The sequence below is a fragment of the Alligator mississippiensis genome, chromosome 5 (assembly GCF_030867095.1).
Source record: "Alligator mississippiensis isolate rAllMis1 chromosome 5, rAllMis1, whole genome shotgun sequence".
NCBI lineage: Eukaryota > Metazoa > Chordata > Crocodylia > Alligatoridae > Alligator > Alligator mississippiensis.
In genome coordinates, this window is record NC_081828.1 from 158,026,734 (window position 1) to 158,049,229 (window position 22,496).

A 22,496-nucleotide genomic window follows, 5' to 3' on the forward strand; every position below is an offset into this window, starting at 1 on the left:
TTACAGTCAGGGTGGCCAAAATCTGGAACCAACTTCCTAGGGAAGTGGTCCTCGCCCCTACCTTGGGTAAATTCAAAAAGAGGTTAGATGATCACCTGTCTGGGGTCTTGTGAACCCAGCATTCATTCCTGCCTGTGGCAGGGGGTCAGGCTAGATGATCTGCTCAGGTCCCTCCTGACCCTAGCTACTATGAAACCATGCCTTATACTACCATGTTTAGCAGATGTTAAATATTGTAACAAGGTATACCTCCAAGGGTAGCTATAGCACCTTTGGTGGGCCCACTATGCCCATTCTCTTACTTCAGCTGCCTCAGCCTGGCCTCACCCTCTTTCCTGCCACACCTTGATGTACAAACAAGATATTAGGAAGCTGTCCCCAAGAAACTAGAGTTCAGTCTTTGATGCCATGCTCCACCCTGCTCAGATTACCAGTCTGTCCAATCCTCACATCCTAACCACAGTAGGGCTTTCTTTATTTCTCTGGACACAACTATGAGATCCCCAGTAGGCTCCCTCTCTCTCTGGGGCCTGCAATCTTCCCCCTCTATGCAGGCCCTCCCCCCTGTCTGTCCCAGATAAGTAGCATCCCCCATAGCCATACCAATACCTTACAAGCATCACTATTTGTGGCTCCACCCACTTTGGCACCCTACCTTGGCTTCAGCCCACTAGGCCCTAAACCTGCAACTCAGTGTGGAGTACCTACCAAGAACCCCCTTTCTCCCCCACTCCCCCAGCCTCCAACTGTTTTGTAGCCACTCCTGAGCCTCAAAGTTCTAAAATAGAGACCCAAAAGGAAACAATTATAGAAAACCGAGACCTAAAAGGAACATAAACTACTTATCTCTGCAAGAATGTCAGCAGAACTCCTTCCTTCTGGGCATCTTAGCCAGACTGACCCTCTAGCTGGATAGGTTCAGGCTCATATGGTCCCTTTTTCCAGCCACCTGACCTGACACTGCTAACTCCCCTGTGAGCAGCCTAGCATACTGCTGCTTGCAGTCTGGATCCTGTAGCTCTTAACTGTGCTATTTACACCTGCTGCTCTTTGCAGTTACCCTCCTCCCTGCAAGCTGCAGTAGCCTTTTCTAGATAACATGGGTTCTTTATCCCTTCATTAGCATTATCCTGTCTCCTACACTGTTTTTGCTTCACACAAGAAACAGAGGTTAAGGGCTCCCGTGTTCAGTTTTAATAAAATATCCCTGTTCACTTTGGAATTAAGCATACGCTCAAGTGTTTTTCAGAATACAGGCCATAGAAAAGGGTGAAGAGAAAGGTTGATGACTTAAGTCAGGGGTGTCAAACATATGGCCCATGGAACCATTATATCTAGGCCCCCAGACTACTGGTGGGCTATCAGAAGTACACACCCTGGGCTCCATGCTGCCCCACACCCATAGCAGCTACACAAACTAGGCTCTGTGCAGTTGCACATCCCCAGCTCCATGCCACTGTCCAATGGTGCAGAGCTCTGGCCAGTTTACAGTTATCAGGGGGTGCAGCAGCATGGGTTTAGGGGTGTGCAACTGCAGAAAGGTGGGGACATGTGTCTACGAAAAGCCAAGAACATGTGGCAGCATGGAGCTCTGGCCATGCAGCAACTCCACGCCACTGCACACTTCCAGCTCCACAGCACTGTCCAGCCAGAGGTCCATACTACCACATGCCCCTGGCTCCCTTTCAGATGTATGCCCCCAGCTCCATAGTGCATGAACGCGTCTCCACACAGCTGTACAGCCAAACTCACACTGTCACCCAAATGCATCACCACAAATCTGGCCTGGGAAGAACCTCTGTGGTCTGAATCCAGCCCAGGGTCTAAGATGAGTCTGACACCCCTGACTTAAGTGAATGGGACATTTAGAATATTCTCCCTTTTGAATGAAGAGGATCTATGTGGCAAAACCTTGTATGTTCATTCAAACAGGAATCTTTTAATAATTAGTGTTTCACCCTTTATTTCTCATAAGCAGCATTTGTTCACCAAAAGGTTAAAACACTTTCCACTGAAAGCATAAGCACATGCTACCACCCATGAACAAGAATCTGTGCTGTAAGTTTGAGAATGCTGATTAGGTAAGCAGTCATAAAGTGGAAATTACGCTATGTGGCATAAATGGTACTTTGTGACTAATCCAAGAGAATGAATACTGATACTAGTTAAAGATATCCACGTAGCAAAATATGTTCAAACGATTTCCTGAATTCCAAGTAACCAAGGAATTCATTTACTAGAAAAGCTCTACATAGCTTCAGAGCCTGGAGATTGAAGTGCCATGGTTTAGTCTCCACCCCCCCTCCTTCCTACTGCTCTTCCTATTTCCCAGCTGTTCCCTATTACTCTTAAGTTACTGAACTAACTAAAACCACAACAGCTTGAGAACAACACTCTTATTACAAACAGTGCAAAAGGAACAACTGAGACCTGTAGGCAACTTACTATGCTTTAAAAAGGATTTGAAAGACATCTTTGATAAGGAGAGGAAAGGGACAGAAAAGCAGCAGAGGCAGAAATATCAGGATTCAAGCTTCCATCATAAGTTAAGAGTCTAGTGAAATTTGCTAGCGAGCTGTCAAAAAAGCGTGGCAATACAAATCCTGGCATAATTCAAATAAAACAGTTATAGTACGACAATGCTAGTTGAGATATTTATGAATCACTCAACACATACTAGGTTACACATGAGAAGTGTTTTCGGTACCAAACGAAGCAAGTGTTTGACATCAAGAGTACAAGGGATAATTTGAAACTTTGTTACTCTTACCATATTTGCTACTGCTTGACTATACTCAAACAATTTGCTGTACTATGGTATTCAGGATTATTAATGAATTCCCCAGATTACTATAGACCAGTGATTTTCACCCTGTGGTCCATGGACCCTTGGGGGTCTACATACCATGTCTAAGGGGTCTACAAAAAATGACTTTGATCAAAAACATGTGAATACCCACACTTACAATTAAAAGTGGTCTGCGCCGGCATTCAAAAAATTTGGACTGGTCTGCAAATGAAAAAAGGTTGAAAAGTACTACTACTAAGGCAAAACATTTTGAACTGAGGAAATTTAGAGTAAGTCAAACCTAAAGTGCTGATATCCCCTAAATGTTAACTGTATTATGTAACCATAGGGCAATTGTTAGACAACAATTATTGGGTCCTAGATTAAATTAAAAATTAATTCCAAATAACTTGAACCTTCTTGTCCATATTTATAATAGTTTAGATATTTAAAAGGACTAAAAACATAACTTTAGCTCAAGATTTCCTTTTAAATTTTACACATGAGCATTGAAGAACCCCAAATGTAACACAATAGTGCATCCTCAGAATATAGACAGATGCAACTGTATCCATATCAAATGATACCAATAAACTGTTATAATGCAACTTAGATCTACATATTCCTGCAGCAATATAAGTATAGCAAAACTATTCCAACTTTAATTTCATTTAACCTTAAACTCATTTCATGCCGGGTTAAAAATAGAAGTCAACTAATGTGTATTACTACATGATTATGAAAACATAAAACAGTTGCATCAGTCAGCAACGTTTTCTGGCAGTGGACCAGAATGATCCAGTTTAAGTCTGAGGTGGGCCAGCACCTCTACCTCTGCCACTTCTCTCCCCACTGGCCAGCCATAGTGCAGCACAACAAAGCCCCCCCCCTCCGCTGCCAAAGCTTCCCAGATCCATGGGCCAGATCCAGCCTACAAGCCACAGGTTGCAACCCAGGCTTTAAATGTTCTTGTGCACCACAACCAACTTCCAAGCTGAAACCCATGCTAAAAGTATCTGACACCTGTCAATTAATGGTCACCAACACCATTAAAATGTCCAACCTTATTGAGATCATCTCTTATCCTTTCAAAAACCCATGTATTCAGTTTGTTACTACAGTCCATAACTGCAATAGACTAAACACTGCCATAAGTTACACAGCACTCGTAAAGTGTACAAAGTTACAGAATAATATTCACATTGATAGCAACACTAAGAGTCCCATTTTAATAAAGCCTTTATTTAAGCAACTGTTTGTGTTATAAACTTTGACTACCATGCCAAACTGGGATGACTCAGGTTTCCTAATACAACAATTTTCATTCTGATTTATCATTTTTTGACACCAAAACTAAATATAAATGTCTATTATTTTAGCTACTTCATAATTTTCCCAGTATTTGTTCCTGGTCTTGCAAGGAATACTCCTATAGATTTTTTTGTATGTAAGCACAAAGGTGCAGGACTGGTGGTACTGAAAGTTTAATGTGCCATTCAGGTGCCTGAAGCACAATTTCAGTATTAGATAGCTCAAAATCAGATGCATAGGTTGAGACTCCAATTTTAAAAGCATCTCTTGATACTTTTGGCTTCTTCTACATTTGAAGAGCCATGTAGTTGAGATGCATCCTATACCAGAAGGAGATTCTCTGCTAACATAACTAATCCACCTCCCCAAACCACACAAGAACAATTGTTGACGTAGTTATAACTGTCAGCAGAACTCCTGCTGTAGATATGTGATTTTTCTTCATGCTCATGACCATAGCTATATTACCAAAACTGGAGGGGGACTGGAGGGGGCTGAAAAAAAACTCCAGACCAAAAACTCCCTCCATTCTCTTTCCCCTCCTCTCATTCTGAAAATGGCTGGGAGGCACCACAGACACAAATTACAGACAACACTATGTCTTGAAATGTCTTAATCTGATCTTCATGCAATGAGGGTTCATGGCTGATAGGCCATTTTTGAAGCAGTTTGCAGCCATGCTCTTGTGTTTGGTCACAGCTATAGACTACTTTGAGGCCAGATGGAACAGAAGCGTCACTTCTGTCTGCACCCAAACATATGCCTTGAAAGATGAGACATGAATGTTCCCACTACTGTCTGGACTTTCAAGGCAAGTCCAGATACCTAATCAATAGAGTAGTGTTCTAGTTATAAAGGTATCAATATAAAAAGTAATTGAGTTTTAAGTCAGTGATTCTCAACCAAGGTGCCACAGCACCATGGGGGTGCACTGGCAGCCTTTCATGGGTGCCATTGGGTATGACAAAATGTTAGCACTGTTAGGTATGCAAACATGATTTACAAGATAAACCCAGAGATTTCAACAGGAATCCATAGTGTTAAAAACATTCTGGCCTGTTATAACATTGAAGTTCTTTGCAACAGAAAAATATGCTCTATTACTTTTCTGTAATCAAAAACAAAGTGACAGCTCAGAACTGCCATTTTCTAAGGGGTGTCTTAAGTCTCTTGAAGGGGTACCTCAAACCTAAAACGGCGTAGACACATGTTTCAAACGGTGACAGATTCAGGTGGCCTCAATCTTCTTCAAAAAGGAACCATTTATTAAGCAAGAAAGGAGGAAAGTTTCCAGTCAATCAGTGACTTGAGACTACCAGAAAATGAGAGCTCTGACTAGATTAAAGATCAGAAAACTGAACAAAACAAAATTGAACACCAACATACTTAAGCATGGAGCCCTGAACTGAAAGTGACAGCTGTCACTTTCCACTGCCAAGAGAGATCCCTGTAACCAGGATTTTTGCTCCATACTGACCTTTTATTAAGGTCATACTGAGGTTTTTTTCTCCCTAGTTTATGGGGGGGGACAGGGACAAGCCAAGTTAATAAGTCCATCAGAAAGCAGGGTGTTCACCTAAAACAAACAAAAAATTGAAGTCACAGACTGCCAGCTAGCTGACAGGGCTCAAAAAGCCACTCTCTTGATTAAGGAGAGACCCGAATGATTAACCATACATTTACCCCAGCTGGTATCTATCATAACACCCACACTACCTGGTTTAAAGGGGAAAAAAAAAATCAGGATACTTTTTTTCCAATTTACGGATGGAGAGGTTGAGCAGAGGCCAACACTTCATTAACAAATACTAGAGACACTGTAGTTGCAGGCCTATTGAAGCACATCATTCTCAAAAAGCTGCAACAGGAATTAGAAATTTTGTAGTAATATTTGCACCTTTTACAGTCATCTGTTAGTGTTCTGAAATCTTGCATCACATAGCATTTCACATGCTATTGTCTTTACTAGCCCTCTATCATGAATCTAAGGCAGCTCAGAAATTCTTACTGGCCACATCCACACATGCAGGCACATGCACTTGCAACAGATCAAACAGCAGCAGCAGCACAAATTTGTGCTGGAGATCTGTGCCTCAGCATACTTGCCTGAACATGCACTTTGTTGTGAGGCAAATTGTGCCACTTAGGGCAAACTGACCCTGCCCAGCTTCTCCCGCATCTGTAGCCAGGGAGAGCTGAAGGCTGAGGCCAGCACCTACAGCCCCACATCCGCCAGACCTGGACAAGACTGCACAGCCGCCTGGGTTCTGATATGGGCACTGCAGCAGCACTGCCTGCACCTCTGGGCCAGCTGCCAGTGGGCCAAGGCTGTACAGTTGGCCTTCATGTAGCACTGCTGCCATATGTGCCTCTGCCCTGCAATCTGGGCAGTTATCTCCTGGAAGACTGCGCCATCACAATGAGCATCTTTGAACTGCCGAAGTCCTCCTAACCCCAAATGGCCAGGAAGTCAGCCACCTCACCTGCCCTCCAGCTGGGTCCCTGATGCTAGGCCTGGGCAAGGCTTCTCTGCCTAGGTCTTGCCACTTGCCTCACCAGCAGGAATCCTGGTGTTCCCTGTTTAAAAATTTCAAATTCTCCGATAACAAAATCCCAGATTCACTCATTAAAATACCAGAAAAATCCATGTTCTTCCATGATTAAAATGAAATGGCAAGGGCGACATATCAGTCAGGCAATATTTTATTGAGATATTTACAATTTCAAAGCAATTTGGAAGCTTACCAGTGCCTCTATCATCATAGCAAAATAAATTCTAAATATCTTATGCTTTGGTGTTTGCTTTTGGTTTATTATAGAAAAAAAATCAGAGCCCCCTGTCCCCCTTTGCTAACCAGGATGTGGGGACAGCTGCCCCTGTGAACACAGCTCCTGCCACTAGGACCCATCCTTTCTGGTGATGCGGGGATTGGAAAGTGCTCGTGTGCATGTGTGTGTGTTGGGGGGGGGGGGGGGTGCCACATGCCCACCTCCTCACAGCACACAGCCCCTGAAGCCCACAGCCCTGGCCCACTCATGGCCTGCTGCAGGCACAACCCCATGGCCAAGACCCAGGGGCTGCACATGGCAAACAGAGCTGACCCAACCCGCTGGCGCATGCCTTCAAAACAGGAACGGCTCCTGCCACCACCTGGGGCTACCAGCAACACATGCAGGAACCACACACCATCGGGCTGAGCTAGGCTTCCACAACCCAATTCTTTGTGAAGGTGTGAGCCAGCAGGCTGGGCCTGCTCTGCTCGCCATGTGCAGCCCCCAGGTCTCAGGCGGCACTGCACCACTGCAGGCACAGCCCTGCAGTGGGGCATGAGCCCCCAGTCGCCTGGCTGGCTACTGCTGCCAGTGCCAGGGCCTATGTGTTGCAGTGGGGTAGGGAGGGGCAGGCATGTGATGCCCCCAACACAAACCCTACATCCCTGCTTACAGGGGACAGAGCCTGGGTCCGAGCCACTGCTGCCAGCCTTACCCCACTTCTATTCACTCTGGCATACTGAGGCAGAACGCTGGAGCAGCAGGGGCACGCAGCAGGCATAGAAACACTCTGGCCAGGTGTTAAAGCATCTCCTTGGAGGACCCAGCTTCTGGTTGCCTCCAGGCACACACCCTACACTGTGCTGCTTTTTTTCCAGGTTTTTCGTTTGATACCAGGCTTTTCCAGTATCAAAATGTAGAGTCCATGCTGAAAATATGCAGTGCAGGGAACATGTTTTCATTCATGGAGTGCCTCCTGTGGCATCTCAAACTGGCTGGAGATGCCACGACAGGCATGTGCTCACTCATCTGGCCATGGCCACTGTGTACATCCAACTTTTAACAATGAGACAGGAAGAGCAAGTTTTCTTCCTGCTCAAAGCCAGTAAATACTCTTGGAAGTTATCAAGGTGAAAAATTGACAACCATATGTGAAGTTATGGAATTACCTGTGGAATGGTAGAAATGCGAGTTAGCTAGAAACTTGTTTTAGAAGTCAATTTACATAGAACCATGTCCTACCCATTCCAAGCCTGAACCTGCAAAGATTAGGACTACCTCTGTATCATGACAAGCTGAATAAGTCTGCCATTTCCTCAAATATCAGAAATGTCAACATCCTGACATTTCTGTGGTTTGGTTGCTCAGCATAGGATCTGGGATAAGCCTGTTGGCACAAGAACCACAGATAACATTTTCTAGACATTGGAAGCCATACAGGAAGTGTTGGGGGTACAGATGACAGAAAGGAGTAAAGGGGCATTGAAAAGCACCAGACCAGTAAATGCAAGCAGAATCAAAACACAGGAATAGATGAACTGTAAGGACATGAGATAAAGATAGCATTGGATTCTAGGCATTCTAGGCCCAAGAACCATGAGCACTGTTGGTGTGCAAACACTAAAACAAGTGAAAATGCAAAAGGCAAATCTCCAAGAAATCAGAGGCCCAGAAGATATGGCTGTGAACACTGCCAAAACAAAAGTTAAAACCAAAAGACTCCAAAAATTTAAAGTGTTATGAAACCCAGTTGGAGAGTAAAAATATAGCAAGAAAAGGATAATCCATACCGAGATCAAATGAACAGCTGGAATGCGATCCACAAAGCACAACCCACCACATGGAGCTTCTGCACCGATTGTACTCAATGAGCAGCTGACTAACATTTCTAAGCTACAGACCATCATTGGTTACTCCCTGAAGGGAACCTGACTCATGCTCTGCTTGATCTGTAACAGCCCTTAGAGACAAAAAGTGCCAATATTGCATGAATGAGTCAGGAGCAAGAGACCTAACAGAAACATCACCTTTAGATAGCAGGTGCAAAATGTCAACTTAAGATCTTTAATAATCAAAAAGGAGAGAGGCCCAGGGAATAAATTCTAAAGATCTCCTGCAGCCTCTCAGACCAAAAGCCAAGCATCCAAAGCAAATGATCTCATCCACAAAGCAACTTGAGAATAAAACAGCAAAGTACGCTCAGCTGTCACTCAAGAGTAACAAATCTGGAACGTTTAAACGCAGCTTGAAATTCTTCAAATATTATTGTCTGGCTGAAGTACACACATGCGTACTCTCTCTCTCCCCCTGTCAAACTTTGCCACTTGTAACAGTTGTGCCAATATAAGGATTTTTGGACATTGTAGCAGAGACAATCCAATTTGGAACAAAACTTCATTACTAAAGAAGTTTTACCTCCTGCTTCAGTCAAAAGAAACTCAATATCACAGTGACAAAGCCTAAGAAGCAGTCATTTATGACCCACTAGTCCATGAAAAACATTTTGTCATTTATTTGTATCTGGGTAAAGGCACATTAATTACTACCAGTTTTATTTCCAAAACAAGAACTGGAATTTTAACTGCCAGTCTCATCTCAAACAAGACAACCAGATGACAATATAAGTTATGAAGAACACATGAAAAGACATACAAGAACCATTCATATAGCAACTGAAGTTACTCAAGCCAGTTCATCCAGGCAGCTTCAGAAGTTGGAACATTTGCCTAAGCTTGAACTTGATGAAGCTTTAGCACATTGCAGAAACAAGTAAACCCCATACTAGTTCTATTTTATTACCGTCTGGGACACATTTTAGAAGTGGAAAGACAGTACCAGGCTCAAAGACATCTTTGATTTAGAACAAGAGACTAGCAGCAAAGATTAATCCATCAACAAGATCCTTTTTATTGATGTTGTTTTCATGAGGATTCATCCAGGTTAAAAGTGGATTTCACCACCATAGTCAGGTTGATTATGGCTTCAAAAGGCCAAGGGCTCCATCCTTCAGTCTCAGGTTATAATTTTAACTATTGACTTAGTAAGCAAATGCCACCCTCCACATACCACATTTGTCTGTAGTTGGACTGCAATCCAAACTACATAACTTAAATCTCAACTTCAGCCTAGGCTTCCTGTTCAAGTTCTGTCTTGTCTTACTCTTCCAACAGTATAGGAAACATGCAAGCATGCAGTGCAGTGAAGGGGGAAGTGCCCATGCCTATCGCAGCAAGGGGATAGAAGTGCCACTTCAGTCAGCCGACATTTAGATTGTTGACCTTTAAGGCTGTCATTTGTTCAGGCTGCCCTAAGAAGATAAAGGAATAGTAGAAATTAGTTTTCTGACCAAAAAGTATTCTCCCAAGGCATACCAAGCTACTCCATCAATGCAAGATAGATGAGATTTCCATCCTAAAACCATGTGGCTGAAGCAAAGAGAATGCAGCTTATTTTAAGCTGTTTGTTGGCTCCCTCACCTGACCTGCTGGACTCTCAATGAGGCTGCAGGTATCCTACCACAGTTGGAGTTAGAGACAAAATTATCACAAGCATTCAAAAAACCTCTAACTCAAAAAGGTGTCCAAGCTCATAATCTCAATCAAGCCAGCAATTAAAATTTCTCATCATGTATTCTTCAGATTCTGTTAGAATAATATCAACATTTTCTGTAACATGGAAATATTTACTTTTTAGTGAGACTGAAGTGTGCACAAGCTGAGTTCTAACAAAATAGCTGGCAACCAACTGGAGGGGGAGAAAAGTTATAGGAATGAGAAAACAGTCTCCTTCATAACTGCATGGGTACTAACAGTTCCCTCCATCCAAACAACAGAGAGTAGCAAGCACTATCGCCTTCAGATTCCAACCTACTTTTATAACAAAGGAATCCTAAACTAAAGCCATCACTTCATTAGCCATCAACTCTTCACTTGGAAGAGGTGACAGTAATCCAGATTGAACTAGTCCTAGGCTAACCTGGAGACTCTGTCCTCAGGAAAGTTTACTGAGTGTGTTTTTGCTGTGGCCAAGATAGTTATCCCAACTCCAGAAATAAAAAAAGGCTATTTTAAAGATCTGAGGGAGGCTAAGAATTTTGCAGACACCACTGAGCACTAACCACTCAAGTGGTTTTGCATGGAAAGACCTTCTGACCAAGGGACTTTTTTATCTTCTAGTTTATAAGATTGTTTCAGTTTAATTTAATTTGTACAGTTTCCATGTAGTTTCTACATATAGCGTTATGCTAGTAAGTTACATTTCGAAGCTTCTTGCTACAGCACTTCAGTCTATATAAAGAAAAAGTTCTCACTTATTTCAATATAGAAAGATTGAAAGAGTGAAAGAGTGAGATTTTGGCCTATTTAACTGTAGGATTTTGAAAGAAGCTTGACGTAGCTACAGCATATCATTGTTTATCCAAAGCCCTTTGAAAGCACCAGCTGAGAAGCAATTTAAATAAGTGAAACCACAGCATCCTCTAAGGGTATTATACATGGTAACACATGATCCTTGATGTAAAGCTATACTGTATTTAACAGTGCATATATTAAATACAATAAAACTGAAGAACAGTTTTACACAATAGCAAGAGTTGCAAGTTGGTGTATTAAAACATGTATGAGTAGTGATACAGTCAGGCAAAGGGTACTTTTTAATAATAAAGGATAATGAAAGTCAAAGAACAAAAGGTTAACCCCAAAACTATAAGCAACCAATTAAAAGACAGAACTCAAACAGGGCTAGTCATGAAAACAAACTAAGAGGAACAATTCAAATCAAATGAAAATGAGGAAAACCCTTGCACTGCTCCCAATTCTACACACCTGTGATCACACTTTAAGGACCAGCTAGCCCTCTTCCACAGTATACTGTGCCCTCTCAGTGGTCCCGTGGTATACAAAATGGTCCAAGAGAAATGGTCAGGAAGCTGTGCCAAGTTGGACACTCAGAAGTATGAACATACCAAAAAAACCCAAAACCACATCTCCCCTATTTAACAAAAAGAGGCACCTAAATTACACTAGACAGAGCATTTGTTATTTGAAAATACAGAAATCATTTGGATTGCCAATCACTGACAACAGTCTTTTTGAGATAAAATTTAATATTTTAAAGGTAGCTTTAAAAGGTTTACTTTTTCTCCAGAACACAAAATTAGCCTAACACTTTGCTCACACTTTCAGGAGGTAAAATCTGAAGTGTCAATTGACCATGCAAGGATATAAATGCAACCTTATACTCTCTCTTTCCCTGCATCTACCTGCTACCAAACAGAAAAAGAAGGAAAATCTGGATCTGAATGCCTAAAACCTGCTCCAGGGGTTGGGCTGTACATGACATATGAAGTGCAATTCATACCTGACCTTTAATAAGGGTCTGCCTTTATTCAAGCCCTGTACGCAGCTTCCATTCAACTAAAATGTACTGTCTTGATATGGGTTTATATGGAATTTTATAGTCTTAAGACAATATAGCGAACCTTGGACAAAGTTGCCTGCAGTAAAAGGGATGCTCTTTTATTTTAGTGTTTCCAGTGCATTTAACCCTTCACATCCTTTCCTTGGTTATTTGATTTTCCTATGGCAGTAGAGCGCCAAACTTTTTGGGGAGGTGTGCCATGATTAGCCCCATACCCCTCCCCAAGCACCACTCCAATCCCTTTCTCAATCTTCTGTTCTTCTTTCTGCTCCCTGCCTTGTCTACCACTGTGCCACCTGTCCATTCCTCAATCTGCTGTGTGCCACGCAGAAGCTGCCTATGCTATATAAGGCACCCACGACACAAGTTAGCTACTCCTGTGCTATGGGATTCTGTAAGGGCAATAGAAGTTCAAGGACTTCATCCATAGTTAGACATATATTTAGGGACAAAGTCATTTCTCCTAAAACAGAATCTGAAACATTGGAATGGTTTATACACAGGGACATTGTATAATCATAATAATACAGTACTAATAACACTTAGCATTATGACATTGCTTCAAGTTTCCAAGAAAAGTGAACAGCCTCAAACCAAGGCAAGATGACTGTAATTGATAGTAATCTCGCGTTCTTTTAACTCAGGCTTGTCCAACATGCAGCCCGCCAAGCCATTTTATCTGGCCCGCAGCAGCGGTGGTGGCGCAGAGCCACCACTGCAGGGTGCGGAGTCGCAGCGGAGCCACGGCAAGGCGGGCAGGGCCGGCCCACGGGCCCCAGCCGGAAGCAAGGGAAGGGGAGCTGCTTACCCCCGTGGGAGCGGCGCTGTGCAGGAGGCCAAGCAGCAGCCACTGGCACTGCCGGCCCATGCCTGCCTCCTCACCCACCTGCTTCAAGCCAGCCCCGCTGCCCTGCCCTGCCCCACAGCAAGGCGGTGCCTGCTCCCCCGGCCAGTCTTCCCCCTGGGCGCTGCGGCTCTCCGGGCCCAGCCGCCCACCCACGAGGCCCTGAGGGGGCCGATTCTCATGTGCTGCTGGGGCGGGAGGAGCCCAGCCCGGTCTGCACCGGCCAGCAAAAGTGGCGGCAGAGCTGTGTGCCGCTTGGGACGGGACGAGCCTGCACCAGTTAGTCCCGAGCGGCACTTGGCTCCGCTGCCGCTTGTGCTGCTGGGGATGGGAGAAGGCCGGCCAAGTCTGCACCAGCCAGCAGAAGCGGCGGCGGAGCTGTGTGCCGCTTGGGACGGGACGAGCCTGCACCGGTTAGTCCCGAGCGACATTTGGCTCCGCCGCCGCTTCTGCTGGCTGGTGCAGACTTGGCCGGCCTTCTCCCATCCCCAGCAGCACATGGGAAGCCAGCTTCAGCTTCATGCTGCTTTTCCTGGCTGGTGCTGACCCAGTTCTGCCCAGGCGGGTCCTGCAGCACCATGTCAACCTGGGCATGGCACCAGTAGGCCGGGCCCCAGATTAACCCTGGCCTGGCCCCACGGCTTCTCCAGCACCAGGTCAACCCAGTTGTAGCCAAGTGGTTCCTGCAGCACCATGTCAACCCAGGCATGCATGCCATGTCAACCAGCACTATGTCAACCCCTGCAACTTCATTGGTGTCAAAGGTCACATAACATCACTTCCTGATATGATACCACTTCCTGTGACATCTTTGAATATGGCTCACTGGGCAATAAAAAGTTTGTGATCCAGCCCCACATTCAAAAAGGTTGGACATTCCTGTTTTAACTAGACAGAATAGCAGGATTTTAACGTTAAATGAAACTGGTAGCTAAAAAACGCAAGCATTGACAGATTTGCCTTACATCTGATTCATTTTTATTCCTATGAAACATGTCTGAAATACTATGAGAATTCCCACTCCTTTTCTACATAAACCACTCCCTTAAGGCTCATAGCTCTCCTGAACTGTAGCATATTAAAACTGACCTGTTACTCAAAACCTTGTAGTAGGATGCGATTCACGTCACTTCCACATCTATTTCACTTCACTGTTGTTTGAGCATGCTATGAGCAGCAGTGAAGTATAACTGCGAAGACCTAATAACACAATACATTTGGATGCAAGCTTAAGTAAAAAATTCTCTTTTCACCATAAGAGCTGATAAACTCACTTGCTTTAAATAGAAGGAGAAAGAAAATTAAGTTGACTCAAGTGGTTTTCCTACTTGTCATGAATGGAAAACCAACAGATAACTAGATGTTTGTTTTCAACCCAATACCATATGAAGAAATTTCACAGCACCTCAGTTTGTGGTTATGAAATGTCCATTATGGCAAGTTTTTTAAAGTAAAAATGACAAGCCCTTGGGCTGGAATGATTCTTCCCCAAGCAGGAATCTGGACTAGATAACTTCTTGTGGTCCCTTCGAGCAACATTTTTCTATTATTTATGGCCATTGTTGATGTGACTGTATGCATTAATCTATACAAGAGCCATCACCAATTTTTGTGAAAATATGACATGGCATATAAACACAAAAGAAGCTGTTTCAGTATCACGAACGAGTTCATTTCCCTCTATGAGCGCCTAAGCTTAATATAACCACTAGAGGGCATACAACTAAATCTCTATTTAGGAACAGACAGGTCCTGTTGAACTAAGTTGTCTATGCCAATAGGTGTTATCTCAAGCCATGTCTACCACCCAGGGGTGGAAGTCTACTAGTGAGAGGTGTCCACATTCCACCAAATACCCTTTGTGAATCTGAGGCAATGCACAGCTTTTGTTTCATATCAATAGCTAAAATTGCTGTTCTCTCTGGTTTCTACAGCTTTTCATAGAGCAGGAAATGTATTTTACCAGATGAAATGCTCAAGCTCCTGGAGAGAAAAATAAATAAATAAATAAATAAATTTAAAAAACTTACAAAATTCTTACCCCTCCCACAAGCAATTTTCTTGACCTCCATTGCATGTCCTTGAAACTACTCATACATTTCCCTCCCTACCAACAGCAACATCAAATTGACATGATTCCTAATCTTTTCTCTGCTGCCTAAAAGATTTTCAAGCCAAAGCAGTGAGAATATTGCCATCAGCTACTAGCAAACATCAAACATTGCAGAATGCTGCAACAGCTCGGCACCACAAACTAATAGAAGCATAGCAAATCTGTCCCTTCTCTGCTCTATGGGAAGCTAGGCTAGAGAACAAGAGTCAAATTTAGAATCTGCCTCTATCCACAAAACACTTTATGATCTTGACTTGGGATACCCAAAATATTATCTTAAACTCTGGAACGAGGACTTTGACAGACAACTCTGCTCAGAAACAATGGATCCACTGCAAACTGTTAAACCAACCGCAAGACTCTCTCATGTACGCAAGCTTAAAACTATAACACAAATTCACAGACTAATGCATCAAATATCACCAGCTATCCATGTCAACATAGGCCCCACTTTTGAAATTGCTTTAAATATTTGAGCAGACAATACCAAACCCACATTTTGGGGGGCAGGAGGCAGAAAGCATGAAACATCCTAATCATATCACTTACTGAATTTTTGGAAGATGCTCAAAAACTACTGTTAACAAGAACAGCACAAAAAAGTCTCTAGATCAAAACTGACCAGAGTGAGCACTGATCAGTACATTCTGCTGTTGTTGCTTAGCAAAAGCTACATTCAGCAGCAAAGCTACAGAAGCTGTCTACCATACTTCAGGGGGGAGGGGGGAAAACTATTCACACCAAATCACTGTACAGGTTTTGTTCACTTTATGCAGAATCTGTATGTGCAAATTCATTCTTATGCAATGACCTTTTTTATACCAAAACTTTGTTATATGCAAGGTAAGTTCACTCTTACGCAATTGGTGTGGTGAAAGCCAGCAGTCAGCTGCTTTGTGCAGTGCATTGTGGGAGTGATGTGCACCAAAATATAGTCTCCTGTGTGGATCTGTGTTCCTCACTTGTCTGCAACACATGTTTCTGTAGTTGCCATCCCCATTACGATAGTGCCCTGTGCTTGTGTGTACTGTCTGTTGTTGGTGAGTACCAAAATTGTCTTGTAAGTGTGGTAGAAATGGGTCTCAGGATCAGTACAGTTGAGGTCTTGGAACATATCCCTATTTGTTACGTTGTAAAGTGGGTTCCCTTTACGGAAATTCGAGTTATGCACCGTTTTCCAGGAACTCATGTACAACATAAAGCAAGGGAAACCTATACACGTGACATTAAGTTGCCTGGCTTCATAGCTAGTCATAAAAGCTTAAGGAAACAAAACTTAAGTTTCAGAGCACCTTAATAATTACCCTCTCCCTTCATTTGCCACCAATAAAAGAGAGAGTCCTGGTCATAAAAATAGTTCTTTGTGCACTTCTACTGCCTTAAAAAGTAAAGGCTATCTATCGTGTGAGGTCTGGGCAGAGTTGATTTAAGTGTCTACTGAATTAAAAGTCATATTCTGTGCAGCAGCATTTTACCTAGTTACAATGTAATACAATACCTATAACCTAAAGGTTGCTAGACAAGATATTAAAAAGTTGCTTTTATCATTTATGGATTAGACTGCAATGTGTCTAGTATGTTTCATTGTTTCTGCTGTATAAGCAGTTTCTCCTGCTGAGCAGAACTTTATCATCAACAGGAAAATCATGTCAGGTGAAGCAATTTCAGGAACAGGTATTTAAAGGTTGATTAAAAAAAAGAGTGTCTTTTAAAAATGTTATGTTACGAGTTTCCAAACAGATGCATGGTGCAGTACAACTGGTAGTTGCAGATCTGTTTCCAAGGGATTAGAGTCAGAATTTCACTCAACCTTCTGAGAGATTTCTAAAAATGTATAATTGCTAGCATTTCTCCTTTCATCTCCATTTCAACATTTTTCTCTCTTGGAAAAACTGAAACAATATTCCTCTCCCTCTTACATAGTTTTGCCATGCCAAAAAAAAATAGCCTGTCCTTATTCTACCAAGTCCTTTTTGTCTGTACCTAGCCTGTAAATTTTGAAGTCAAACATCACTTCAGCATTTTGGCTAAGCATGTCAGACCACTAGATGGAGATAGCACCGTAACACAACAGCCAATGAAACTAATTAGTCACTCTTCCTGGGCAAGAACACCAACATGCTCACATTATTTTGATGAAGAGGTGGGGTTTGGGGAAGGGGGGGGGCTATGAGCAAAACTATAGTAAGATTAGCACATGTGTTAATAAGCATGCCTTCTGCTACTTCATGACAGTACTTTGGTACTGCATTCTGACAGCACTTTGGCAAAATATTCAGAATCTAAAAGCAAAGGCTTAAACCTGTTTGAAATCAACAGCTGTCTCCACCCACTAGACAAGTGAGTTAGGCAGAAAAAGATCTGATCCTTTGCATTTCTGCAGATCGAAACCAGAGACCAACAAACCAGCACAAGATGCAAAAAACCTAAAACCCTAACCAAGCTCCATGAACTTGAAGAAAAAAAAAAAAAGTTATATTCTTGAAGCGAGCAAGGATAAAGGTTCTGCTCTGCTATCATCAGTCAAAAGGCTCTCAAGTAAGAAAATCAGGAGTAAAACAATTTAAGCTAGCCAAACCTCTATTTTAAGAGCACGTGGCTTTGATATTTAAGTCGTTTGTTCCTAACAAGCATCCAAAAAGTCTAACTTAATTTAAATGCATTTCCTTTTAGTACAGGCTTCCCTCGTTTTATGCTGTACATGCGTTCCTGGAAAACAGTGCATAACTCAGATTCACATAAAGGGCACCCACTGTACAATGTAACAAATATAGATACGTTCCAAGACCTCAACTGTACTGATCCCCAGACCCATTTCTACCACACTTACAAGACAATTTTGGTACTCACCAACAGCAGACAGTACAAACAAGCACAGGACACTATCATAATAGGGATGGCAACTACAGAAACAAGTGTTGCAGACAACAAGTGAGACTATATTTTGGTGTGCGTCACTCCCACAATCCACCACACAAAGCAGCTGACTGCAGGCTTCCACCACACCATTTGTATAAGAGTGAACTTACCTCACATATAATGAAGCTTTGGTATAAAAAGGGTCATTGCATAAGAGCGAATTTGCACATACAGAACCCGCATAAAGTGAGGGAAACCTGTATTTCATTGGGACGTCACAAGACCCAGGCATTAACATTTGACTCAGTCGTTAGCTCTTGAAAATCTGTAAAGTTACATGCCAAGAACATTTCATATTAGCATCCCATGCATTTTAGTCATGCTGATTCTTTAAATCAGCAAGACCTCGAAAATAATTAAATATTGAGTAAAAATACAGGTAGGTTTCTGAACTCTCTTGACCTCCATCTAACCCTTTAATATTTTGCGAGTCATTTGGCATTATTTCATATAGTGTACGAATCAGTACTTCAAGTTCCTGTTCTACAGAAGCATGACCTTTTTCAAGTTTGCACAAGACCTAGCTGATCTCCTCTGACTAGTCAGCCTACTCTTGCTTAAAATCCATTCACTGTCTTTCCTTCCTTCTAAAATAAGGAATTTTGATTCATCAGTTTTGAAGATCATTCTTTAACATATCAAACAATATATTTTCAAGCAGTACCAGTGTTTATATTCCATTTACCCACTCTTTTCAAGGCATCCCTGGGTCTGGATTGCCCTTCAACTATTACCATAATAAAAATGTTAAAAAGTGATGGTCCCTCCATTACAACAATACATCTACTTCTCAAGGCAAAAACAAACTTATCCTTTTCCTTTTGTAGAAGTAGAAATAGTTTTGTGATAAGCATGTTAAAAAGACTTTGTGGTCCAGGGAACTGCACCAACTCTCAGGGCTAGTTTGGTTCTACACCCAAATCTGCCACTGTCTTCCTACACAATCTAGCCAAGGTTAAATCTCAACACCCCAGTTCACCTTCTCCCTCTACATATCTAGTCTATTGAGTTATAGGCCTCTGAGGCAGAGATAGGCATATCAAACTCCTAAGAGACAGACAGCATGGATGTAAAATCAGTTGGAGCTTGATCTTCACCTGTGACACTAGTTTTACACTGTGCGTAAGTAATGAATAAAATTTTATGGAAAAGACTCATGGATTATTACTTTAAGTTAACTGCCTCTTTCATTTGGAAAGATATGACGATAGTTTTCTTCCAAGAAGGATCCACTGCACATATGCTGCAACAGCTTTTCAATCATTTCAGAGATTTTTGGTATGCAGAGTTAGTCCACTAATAGCAACAGAACAGACATAGCTCTGAAGAGCTGCTATGGTCTTTTTTGTCAATTTCCATACTAAGTAGTTTTTGACAAGATAAACTGAAACACAGGTGATCTTTAGAATCTGTACCCAAAAACCACACACACTTCAAAAAGAAGGGAAGCTTTGATGCATGCACTTCAGAAATACACAATTAAAGGAGTTAGAACATAATTAAAAACTAATGTCTCACTTAAAATAGACAAAGAAATACATACCTAAGACTATCATCATCCTCAGGCCACTGCCTCTACCTTGGTACTGAAAACATTTCAGAGCAATATAGGTTTCTTGAGATGACACAATAACCAGCCTCAGATAAATATGGAAGAAAGCATAAAATCTGAATGTGTTTTTTGTCAACTTATGACATTCCAGAGAAAACTGAGAAACCTACAGAATTCATGAGAATTACTAATAAAACTAGCTCCAATTAAATTAATTTATTTAACATGTTCAGTTCTATGATTTTTCCAAAAAAGTATTCGATAGTTGTAATGCTTTTTCATGCGCTCTGACTAGATGACAAGCTGGCTACCGCAGCCGAAATAAAAGTGAATATTATGACGCTATAGTCAACCCCACTAGCTTAACAGACACTATCTGTTCAAAACCAACACACCAAGATTTGTTCAGAGACTCTTCTAGTCCACTGCCTATTTATAGCTGCCCAACCTCTCTTCAATTTCCCGCGGCCCCTCCTCCTCACAGAGCCAAGTCAGTGGAAGTTTAATGGATGTCACCCTGGGCACCGTGCTTCAGAGTTGTTAAGGCGCACTCTGCAGCTCTGGTCAGCCATCCTGCTGGCAGATCTGCAGCAGAAACTAGCAGTAAAGAACTAAGGAGCGGGCTAACCCAAGCAAGAGACACACATGCACTCATTCTCCCCTTCATTTCTTAACCCTTAAAACAGTCTCCCTCCCACTAGTATATCATTACAGCAATACCCCACCCTCCCCCCAGACACTCACTGGCTCTACCCTTCATTTCTAAGCCTTTAAAACAAAGTCTCCCTCCCACCAGTGTATCATTGCAGCAATAACCCCCCCCCCACACACACACGCACGCACGCACACACTCACTCTCACTTTCATCTTTAAATCCTTAAAACAAACTCCTTTCCACACCTCCTCCCTCAACCAGTCCATCATCGCAGCAATACCCTCCACCCCAACACCCCACACGACGCCTACCTCCTCTCCTCCCCATTCAGCAACAGCACCAGCCGGGGAGGGGGGGGGGGACCCGTCCGGGGAGAAGCCCCCAAGCCCGCACCCCAATGCCGAGCCCACCCGCGCGGCTCCTCCTCCCTGCGTGCAGCCCCAAGCCGAAGCCCCAGGGCTCCCACGGCCCCCGGCCAGGAATAGCGGGGATGCTTCCGGCCCGGCCCGGCCGCTCACAGAGCCGCACGGAACCGGCAGCCGGCTTCTGCCTCCTGCAGCCGCAGCCTCGGCGTCAACGCTTGGCTGAAGCCTCCCCGCCGCTTGCCCAGCCCGGCCTGGCGCGGCGCGAGGAGGCCGCCCCCTGGCCCCGCGCGGGGCGCTGCCACGGGCGGGCTGGCGAGGAGGGCGCTCCCGCCGGGGCGGAAGGGAGATAATCCCCGCGAGGAGGTATCGGGGCGATAATTCCCGGGGGAGGAGGAGGAGATATAATCCCCTCGGGCCGGGGGGCGCTCACCGTCTCCCCGTCTGCTTCTCAGCGGGCGCCGCTCAGACCCATCGACCAACTCCAGCGCTCGGCGGCGGGGGCAGGAGGACGAGGAGGAGCAGAAGGCGGCTGTGGCGGCAGCTCCTGCCGGTGCTGCTGCGCGCGGCCGCCGCCCGGAGCACGCGCTGCCTCCCCGGTCGCGCGCGCCGCCGCCGCCGCCGCCGCCGCGGCTATGGCGCGCGGCACGGCCGTTCCCCGCCCCCCAACGGCCGCGCCAACGGCCGTACGCGCCGCCCCCTCCCTTCGCCGCACAGGCCCCGCCCCCTCGCCCCTCCGGGCGGCCCCGCCCCTCCCCCTTCGGGAACCGGGCCCCGGGGCGGGGGGGTGTGCTCGCGGAACCGCCTGGGGGGCGGGGCAGCTGCCTGCGCCTGGTGCTGAGAGCGGGGCGCGCTGGCAGCTCACGGGGCAGATGTTCCGGGGCCTGGGGGGGGGCGACCCTTGTGTGGAGACTGAAATGCAAACAGGCACCGAGGGCTTGGATGTGCTCCTTGCGCCGTTTGTGCGGGCGGGGCCCCTGCGCCCGAGGGACAGAGCCGGGAGCGCCTGCCTCACGCTGTTTCATTCCGTCCCTCCCCGCCCCATTTGAAGCGCGGTATATTGCAGCGCACCCCTCTGCGGCTCTGCTTTGGCGAATGAGAGGTGACACTACTGCCATCGCACTGTGCGACCCCCACCAGCCACTGTGGAGCGGGAGGGGAACAGTGGCAAAAAAAAACCCTAAACCCCCTGGTCAGACCCAGTTGTCTCCCTATCAGTATCCACTCTCTGCCACTGTGACAGGAGGCTGGGCAGGGTGGACCTATGGTCTGACCCAGTTAATGGCAATTCTTGAGCCCTTACGACCTGTCCGTCCTATTTCCTTTGTCTTACTCCTCCATTCATAGTTCCCCATTCCCTTCCTCCCATTCATTCCTCTCACATACCCTCCCGAAGTTCGCCACATACCACCAGAGGCATATCCAAATTTTAAAAACGCAGCTCAGTACAATTTGTACTGGGTCTCGCCGTGGGAGCAGCCAGGGTGGGGAGGAAGAATAATAGTCAGAGCTGCTTGAGGGTAGAGTTCATTTGGACAGAAAATCCACTAGCTATTGATTTTCATTTTAAGAGGTTGAGGTTGTGCTTTCCCATCAGATAACAAGCTCATTTTTATACAGCCAGAGAGGTCAAAGACAGTGGGGTATATATAGTGGGCTCAGTTAAAACTGTGAAATAGTGACCAGTGTGTTAATAACCTTTTGCAGATTAAGAAGCAAAAATGCAATAAGCACCTAAGATCTTGCCATTATACATGCAATC

General features: G+C 44.3%; 1 protein-coding gene across 4 annotated transcripts in view; it reads right to left on the bottom strand.

Annotated features, from left to right (window-relative positions):
* The window catches only part of PALS2 (protein associated with LIN7 2, MAGUK p55 family member), a 108,313-nt gene extending 86,963 nt beyond the window's left edge, over nt 1-21,350 (bottom strand). For all 4 annotated transcript variants that reach the window (XM_019497835.2, XM_019497836.2, XM_014603184.3 and 1 more), the window contains exon 1: nt 21,168-21,350. The gene's annotated coding sequence lies outside the window, so the exon portion shown is untranslated. The remainder of the gene's footprint in view (nt 1-21,167) is intronic.
* Between the last annotated feature and the right edge of the window lie 1,146 nt (nt 21,351-22,496).